At 38.8% G+C, this 9,667-nt stretch overlaps 1 pseudogene; it reads right to left on the minus strand.

The window, feature by feature from the left end:
* Positions 1 to 7,748: 7,748 nt before the first annotated feature.
* On the minus strand, positions 7,749 to 9,171 carry LOC132427654 (glycine cleavage system H protein, mitochondrial-like; annotated as a pseudogene).
* Between the last annotated feature and the right edge of the window lie 496 nt (positions 9,172 to 9,667).

Here is a 9,667-nt window from a genome sequence, read left to right on the forward strand (position 1 = left end):
TTCAGGAGAAAAGAAAAGAAGGAACTGATTTTGATTATTTTAATTCAAGTGGCACAGTTTCATTCGGTAAGGAAAATACTAAAATATCCTGCGTGTGTGCTTGTGTAGAGAGAGAGAAGGAGGGAGGATCTCTTAGGCAAGTGGAAGCTCCCTGAGGCCCACAGGTGCCTCCCTAGGATGCAGGAGACCTGGGTGCTGGATCTGTGATCACCACTGTTTAGCCATGTGACTTGGAAATACATCTAACCTATTTGGATTCCTTAGTTTGAAAGGGAAGGTTTTTTTGGCAAGATATTCTTGAAGTTTACTTTTAGTTGGATAACTCCTTGAAATAATTCCAAGAAAGAATGTGGGATTTAAAATAGTTAGCTACAATATTGTGAGTTGACAGCAAAAGGCTGGCATTTTGGCTTAGTGTGATACCATGTTGGAAGCAGCATCTATATAAATCTGAACTCCAAGTACAGTTGTCTGAAAACTGAGAAAGTAAAGTTGACAGGACATCCACTCTTTGTTAGTATCTTTATCAAATACGGTATCAATGAATCTGTGACCTTGGAGATATAGTCTAGTATGCAGTTATTTCTGAATATTATATATAATCACGTGGAGAGAGAGAGAGAGAGGAGCACAGGAGAGAAATAAGAAACTTAACTTTTGAATTTCTTAGTATCACTAAGAGCTAGAAGAGTTTGTTTTTTTGTTACACATCCAGTCTTTTCAAATGTGCTAGTTGGGAAATTTCCATCAACTTTTTCTTTGTTCACCATCAGATGAAAGGAACCCAACTGTTCACAGTGTAGTGCGTTTGCAAGATTATTCATTTATAACCAGGGCAAGATGATAAATGAGCACAAGAGTTTCTCAAATGAGAAGTTTTGGAAGGATAATTTCACTTATCTGAAATTTTATGAAAACCCCTAAAGTTGGCCCAGTAAGTCATTCACCTCAATCACCTGTGGGACCAGTCATTCCTCAGATGAAACAATAGTAACCACCATCACCACCGCCACCTGTGCTCAGTGCTGCAGGCTGCTTGCTGCTCAAAGGACTAATTAGGGCTGTTAGGGTTGTGCTCTCCGTGATCGTTTTCACTGAAAATGAATCACTGTCTTTACAAGACATTCTTCCTGCCTTGTCCTTTGTGGTGTGGTTTTATTTTACCCTAGACTTTAGCTTGAAATTCAGTGGCTGATAGGGTGTGAAATGGAACCCCACATACTGTGCAACATGTACAAGCTGAGTGGTGCCAGGGACCCTGGGGGACAGGTTGAAACCTTCTTTAGCCCGGAATCTTTAGCCACAATGAACTGGAAATTACTGATGCTTCATACACAATAGCCAAGCCGTCATGAGCAATTAAGGAGCAGTGGTGTAATTGACCTGATTTGAGGATGCAGGGCAGCTGAGCACTTCTCCCTGGGGCCGGCTCTCCCGCTGAGCAGAGCAGATGGCCATCTGAGGGATTACAATAACAAGGGCTGCTGAATAGTCAAGTGACCAGTCAGGGTAACCAAGGGGACTGGGCAGTCAGATTTCTTCTGGATGAATGGGCAACCCATGCCTAACTGAGCCATGCCATATGTCCCTGTTTCTGCCACCCCTGTGCCCTCTCCCAGGAGTGTTCCTTCCAATGCAAAACATAAGGGTAAGGGATGTGTCACTTCAACAAATTCCTGTATGTTGGCACTATGATGAATGCTGGTAATGAATAAGATGAATAAGGATCTAAAGGGGGTGGAGCAAACACGAGTGTAGGTGAGTATAATCCAAGTCTTACTTTCTAAGTGTTTACACAGCGTGTACCATACAACTGCAAAAAGGAAGATAATTTCTTACTGAAGAAGACTTTGAAAAGAGGTGACAGTTTCCACTATATATTGACTAAAAAATAGCTCTGTGGTTCAGTACATTTCAGAAACCCCACCTAAAGATTTACAATACACATTAGCATATGTGGTATATTCTAAATTTTATTTTCTAAATAGGAAATACATAATTAAAAATTCAAAATATCTTCCCTATATCCCCCAGCTACTCGGTTTCCGCAATGGCAGCAACCACTTTTGCTAGTTCTAGGGGACCCTTCCAGGGATATAGTGATACTGTGCCTATGCATATATGAGCACACATGTATATATTCCATTTTTTCTTTACACACAAACTTGATTTTTTTTCACTTAAAATGTATCCTAAGAATCACACCTTATCAGTCAGTTTTGAGCTTAATAACTTTTTAAAATGACTGCATCTAATCCCATTGTATGAAGAGTTTTTCCATTATTTATTTAGCTTTCTCCCTACTAAACATTTTTGTGTTACAAACAGTACTTCAGTGAATATTCTGGTAAATGATTAATTTAAATATGTACATGTTTATTTGTAGGAGCAGTTTCTAGGAGTAGCATTGCTGGGAAAATGAGTGTGTTTATTTAAAATTTTTTTTTTATTGAAGTATAGTTGATATAAAATGTTTCAGGTGTGCAGCAAAGTGATTCAGTTATACATATCTACCAATCTTTTACAGATTCTTTTCCATTATAGGTTATTATAAGATATGGAATACAGTTCCCTGTGCTATGCAGTAGGTCCTTGTTGTTTATCTTTTTTTTTTTTTTTTTTACGGTACGCGGACCCCTCACTGTTGTGGCCTCTCCCGTTGCGGAGCACAGGCTCCGGACGCGCAGGCTCAGCGGCCATGGCTCACAGGCCCAGCTGCTCCGCAGCATGTGGGATCTTCCCGGACTGGGGCACAAACCCGTGTCCCCTGCATCGGCAGGTGGACACTCAACCACTGTGCGACCAGGGAAGCCCTGTTTATCTATTTTATATACAGTAGTGTGTATCTGTTAATCCCTTATTCCAAATTTATCCCTCCCCCCCACCGTTTCCCCTTTGGTAACCATAAGTTTGTTTTCAATATCTGTGAGTCTGTTTCTGTTTTGTACATAATGTCATTTGTATCATGTTCATTTTTAATTTCAAGAGAGATGGTCCTGTGTTTTTGGTTTTTTTTTTTGCGGGACACAGGTCTCTCACTGTTGTGGCCTCTCCCGTTGCGGAGCACAGGCTCCGGACGCGCAGACTCAGCGGCCATGGCTCACGGGCCCAGCCGCTCCGTGGCATGTGGGATCTTCCCGGACCGGGGCACGAACCCGTGTCCCCTGCATCGGCAGGCGGACTCTCAACCACTGCGCCACCAGGGAAGCCCGGTCCTGTGTTTTTATTGAAGTTATTTCCACCTGGATCTACCTGCTTTGTACTTTTTCACTAATTCAGTGTATTATCAAAGTTATTTTTATCTTGGTCAATATAAGTAAAAATGGTATTTTTGCATTTTTTTTTTTTTCTTGTGAGTGGTGTAAGGAGGAGAAACTATTTCTCTAGTCTCTTATGTTGAGTAACGGGGGCCTGAAAATTAAATTGACAAAAACCAGAATAACAGGAGAAAAGGCATACAATTTTTATTGACTTTAATATTTTTATGTGCATGGAGACTTCATAGAAAAGAAGTGAAAACCCAAGGAAGCAGTTAGATTTGGGAGCTTATATACCATTATAAGAAAGAATAATGAATTGTGGAGAAGTAACTTGACAAAAGAAAGGGGGTTTGGGTTTCTAGGGCCAATAAATTGTAGAAGAGTAAATAAGGAATATGAGAGGAAATATGAGGAAAATATATTGAAGATAAGGGTTATTTTGGTAAGATTTATTTGTGTAGACTCATCTCAGTATTGACTCCTTTTCTCTGGTGATAAGAGGGCTCACCTCTTCCTTGTACAGGGAGGATACCTTTCTTACAGGAAATGTACCTTAGGCAGATAGGGAGAGGGCAGAAAGCTCTTCCTGTGTCTGCTATATCTCAATTGCCTTCAGCTCAAATAATCAACATGCCAAAGTGGCACATTCTGATCTCCTTCAGTGGGGTTAAAAAATTTTCACATATTTAAGAGTTATTTTTATGTCTTATCTGTTTAAATTCTTTGTATTTTTTTTAATCATTTTCTTATGGAATTTTAGGCATTCAAAGTATGTCAAGTAATTAGAAATTAGGGCTCTATATAATGAATATCAAATATTTCTTTCAATATGTACTCCCTTTTTGGATATAATTCATGATTTCTTTTTGCCAAGTAGACAGTTAAATTGAATTATTAATCAAATTTATTGATTTTTACATTTAGAGCTCTGAACTTTGTGTCCTGCCTAGAAAGACCTTCTTCCAAAATTATATAGAAAAAATTCTCTGATAATTTCATGTAGTACCTCTATACAAAGTTGATAATTTGAATATTTGATCTGATATACATATGTGTGTATATATATAGCTCTATCTATCTATCTATATATTTTTTGTATAAGTGAAAGGTAGGAATCCAGGTAGGCAGCCCACGTATCTCAAAACAAGGTATTGAATAATCTGCCTTTTTCCCACTGAAATGAAATGCTACATTTATCATATACTAGATTATATTTAGGTCCAATTCTGAACTTTCAATTCTGTTTGAATGATCTGTCTACTCATGCTAAGTTCTGTAATTTTATAAATTTTAGCATATGGTAGTGCAATTTCTCTTTCATTACTCTTTCAGACTTTTCCTAGGTTTCCTTGCTTGTTAATGTTTTCAGTATGAGTATCAGAATCAACATGTTAAAAATAAACTGTGAGTATTGTTAGGGGGGAATTTCATTAAATATAGATCAATATAGGTAAAATTGATATCCTCTTAATACATATTCAAGAAGATGATTCTATATGGTATTTGTCTTTTTGGGATTGCTTAGTACCATTTGAAAGATTTCTCCCTATGAACTGTATTCATTTCTTATAAATTCATTTTCTACGTATTTTATCTTTTTGAATGCTACTTATTGTTCTTCCATTATGTCTACTAACTTGTTTTTATACATGAAAACTTATGATTTCTGTATATTATTTTTTACTTAATGAAATTAGTAATTCATGTTACTATTTGAAATGGCTTTTCACTTGATTCTTTTGGGGGTTCCTAAATAATAATAATTATTATTACTATTGTAAATAGTTAATTCATTCAAATAATGGTAAATCTTACCTTTGTTTTTCTTGTTCTTATACCTCATTTCTTTCTTTGGCTATTTCTTATAGAATAATACTAAATATTAATGGAGAAAAGAGACATCTTGTCTTGCTCTTGGACTTTAATGAGAAATTTTCCAGCTGTGTTTCCCTATTGTACACAGAAGAACCTATTTTTTAAAAAAAATTCTTATGAAGAATAGTTGTTAAATTTTGTAATGCCTTTTCAGCAACTATCTAGTTGTTGTATGATTTTTCTATTTATGAGCTGTTAATATGGTGAATTATATGCAGATTTCCTAGTATTAAACTATTCTTACATTCTTTGAATAAAACATATTATCATGGTTTATTTATTTATTTTTTAAGTTTTCGTGTAATTGATTTACAATATTGTGTTAGTTTCAGGTATATAGCCAAGTGATTCGATTACACACACACACACACACACATTTTTTTTTTCAGATTCTTTTCCATTATAGGTTATTACAAGATACTGAATATAGTTTCCTGTGCTATACAGTAGGTCTTTGCTGTTTATTTTATATATAGTAGTGTGTATCTGTTAATCCCGTACTCGTATTTTTTATCTCTCCCTGCATGGTTTATTATTTTTAAAAATCCTGATGCATTCTGCTTGCTAATATTTTTTTGATATTTGCATCAATATTTGTAAATGAAATTGGTTTATAGTTTCCTTTTTTGTGGGTGCTATCTTTGTCAGGTTTGGTACCATTGTTATACTTGCTTCATAAAACTTATCTGGGTGACTTCCTTTTACAATTTATTTTCTGGAAGAGTTGAAATAGTACTGGAGCTTTCTGTTTCTTGATAAATAAGTCATGGGGAGGTAATGTACAGCATAGTGACTATAGTTAATAATATTGTATTGTATTTAAAAATTGCTGAGAGAGTAGATCTTAAAAGTTCTCTTCACAAGAAAAAAATTGTAACTTTATGTGGTGATGGGTGTTAACTAGATTTCTTATGGTGATCATTTTGCAATATATACAAATATTGAATTATGTTTTACACTTGAAACTAATATAATGTTATAGGTCAATTATATGTCAATTGAAAAAAGGTTTGGTAGAATTTTTTTGTAAATTTTATTGAAGTATAGTTGATTCACAACGTTGTGTTAATTTCTTTTTTTTACATCTTTATTGGAGTGTAATTGCTTTACAATGTTGTGTTAGCTTATGCTGTATAACAAAGTGAATCAGCTATATGTGTACGTATATCCCCATATCCCCTCCCTCTTGCGCCTCTCTCCCACCCTCCCTATCCCACCCCTCTAGGGGGTCACAAAGCACCGAGGTGATCTCCCTGTGCTAGAATTTCTTGATAAAGGCATCAGGGCCAGTAACTGTTTTGAAGAGTAACTCTTACACTTTCTCTCTTCTTTTCTATTTAATTATGTTCAAAATATATTCTGCCTATTTCACTTTGATTTCTTTTTGGACTCCAGAGTAGTTCCTGAAAATTTTGTTATAATCTTGTCTTCTGTGTCTTCCTCCTTGTGTTTTCTGTTGCTTTATGAAAATGGCTGTGTATTATTTATTACAAAGATATTTGTAATTTTTAGATCTTCCCTGTGAAGTGTACCCTTTAAATAATATTTGCTCTAAATCCAACCTTGTCTGAAATTTCCCTCTATGTGCATTTACCCAATAAGCGTTTGCTCAGTTGTTTGCCCTGCCTCACGTTCTCTTGGTCCACTTTTCACTGTTGTTTCACTTTTCAGCTGTAGTTGCAGCAACTGGCTCTCTGTATGTGTAATCTGAGCACTCACCTCGTCTGTAACACGAAGCTATGTATCTGTATGTACCTGCTCAGCTGTTATTAAGGGCAAAAATTAATGACTAATGGGGGACAGGGGACAATGTGTAAATATTCTCCTTTTCCATCTCTTGGGTGGACAGTTTTGAAGTATATTCACATGGCTGCACAGAGCTCCCAGGGGGATCATACCTAGGTGCCCCAGGGATAATCAGCTTCCTGACACACTGTTTTCCTATTTCATCTTTCTAAGTCCTCCACTTCTGATCCTTGTGATTACTTCCCCAAATTTACCACCTGGATCAGGCTGCTGCTTCAGGGAAGCCTAGATTAGGACAGTGTCTTTTGAGTTTTGCAGTGAACTGAATCTTGCCTTGCTTTCCTCTTTTAACATACTCTTATATGTACAAAACACATAATATGTTTATTTATATGACATACATTTGTTCTTAATTCTCTTATGTTTAATTCCTTCTGTAAAAGTTAATAAGCAGAAATCTGAATTAAATAGAGTTGGGAGACTATCAGGGGGAGCTCTCATGGCCTGAACAGATAGCAGAGCCCAACAGGAAGAAGACAGACTCCTCTTCTTTCCTGGCAAGGACTCAGCCAGTGAAAAGCCATGGACTCTGTTAAGAATAATGCTCCCAACTTCCTTTTCCCCTCTATAAAAGTGTTTTTCTTCCCTTGTCCTGTGGGGAATTTGCTCATGGTTGCAGACCCTGAATTGCAATTCTCTGCTATCCTGAATAAATCCATTGTTGCTGGGGAAGTATCTGGCAGTCTGTTTCAAGTCAACACTTGTATATTCCCTTTTTCACAATAATGATTTGTATATTTCTATGTATAAATATTTTCAGAGATTTTTCTTTTTGGTTCCAAACTACTTTATTTAGGGGTTCCATTTTCACTCCTCAATAGATTTTATGTATTTCTCATATGCTTCTTCACTCATTAGTTCATCTAGTTCTGAAGGATTCCTTAGTGTCATCTTGATCAGCCAACCATCTTCTTAACAAGATTTGTTGACAAGTCCTGGGTTTTCTGCTAGGGCTTCATTCATTTCAGTTACTTCTCCTGATAGAGAATAGAGTTCACCAGCAGCTTTCACACTTTCCAAAGCACCAACCTCCTCTCGTTTGTTCAATTTTGTCCCAACTTCAGGCAGACTACGGTGAACACCTCCCAAAGCTTCCTGTGCAAAATTGCTCATTCCCACTGTACCAACACCATTTTCTGTTGGTACCCACTCACGTCTGTCTGTGAATTTACGCAGGGAGAGCAGAGCGTAGCAGTGCACAGTGTTTAGACATCAGCCACCCACAGCCCCCAGGGCCCTGGTGGGCAGGACAAGGCAGGCACCCACTCGGCAGAGTGCAGGCTGCAGACCCAGGTCCCCACGCTCTGCGCTGCCCCTTACCATATTTTTGTTTTAGCAGTTCCTTTTTTTAAAAAAATATTTATTTATTTATTTAAGGCTGCATTGGGTCTTCGTTGCTGCGTGCGGGCTTTCTCTAGTTGTGGCGCGCGGGGGCTACTCTTCGTTGCGGTGCGAGGGCCTCTCATTGTGGTGGCTTCTCTTGTTGCGGAGCACGGCCTCTAGGCACATGGCCTTCAGTAGTTGTGGCTCATGGGCTCTACAGTGCAGGCTCAGTAGTTGTGGTGCACGGGCTTAGTTGCTCCGTGGCATGTGGGATCTTCCCGGACCAGGGCTCAAACCCATGTGCCCTGCATTGGCAGGCGAATTCTTAACCACTGCGCCACCCAGGGAAGTCCTAGCAGTTCCTTTTTTATTTTTATTAACTGTGGTTGTAAGAGGTCGTCAAGAGGATGTGACTGCTAGTTGACCCTAGAGCTGGACCAGGGCAATGGAAGATTCCTCACCCCCTCCCCTGTCCTTGCAGTGCACACCTTGCTCTCTGTTCCCACAGTGGGAGCTGTTTTCAAAGACGCAGGCTTGAGAGGGCAATGTGTTTAGATGATCTGGACTCTGCAGGTGAGTTAAACCTCATTTTAAGCCCTCTGTATAAACTTCTAAGTTTCTAGTAGGCAGGTGTAGAGTATCTACTTGTTACCGACCCGGGTTCTTGGACTCTTTAATCAATAGAAATTGATAACAGGCCAGAGAGGAATTCAGGCAAGGCTCTATTGGGACCCTTGGTGCAGCACGAGGGCAAAACAACTAACAGGTGCCCTTGCTCACTCTTCGAGTAGCGTGGGCGAGCTGGTTCATTAAATGGGGTGAGGGTGGGGCCGATGGGTGGGTCGGCCTGGAGGCGTGGCTTACGTGGTCTGCCCACCCCATTGGCAGTGCTGAGCGCAGGGATCATGCGCAGTACCCTGCTTTTGCTCCGGACGCCTCCGAAGTAGCAGTTGCCTTTCGGCGTTTTTGTATGTTATTGTTTATACCTTGCCCCGACTGCGTATGTGTGCAGTTATGTTTGCTCCCTTATAATTTCTTAGAATTCTGTTGCTGGAGGAGATGTCTGTTCAGGTGCAAGCACTGCAGCACAGGGTCCCAGGTCCCAGCCTGTCTCATACTCGTCGTGCAGCTGCCCCAGACAAGCCTGGTGAGTTCCCTTGCTTAGTTAACCTGCCACCTACTAATCTGGCGTGGCCTGTTTCTTTGGTTTCTCCTTGCCTTTCTCTGTGTATGGGGGCCAGTTTGTGAGCAAACAACTGTACTGTTGATTCCTTTGTACAAGCAATGATGGAATTAGTCCAATGTTAACTTCGTTTTCATCTTTCTGTTTTGCCATGCGATATTTTTTGTTGACTATGTTATTTTTTTATTAATGTTACCTTTATGTCTTTAAATATATCTAT

The sequence above is a fragment of the Delphinus delphis genome, chromosome 6, assembly GCF_949987515.2.
Source record: "Delphinus delphis chromosome 6, mDelDel1.2, whole genome shotgun sequence".
NCBI classification, from domain to species: domain Eukaryota; kingdom Metazoa; phylum Chordata; class Mammalia; order Artiodactyla; family Delphinidae; genus Delphinus; species Delphinus delphis.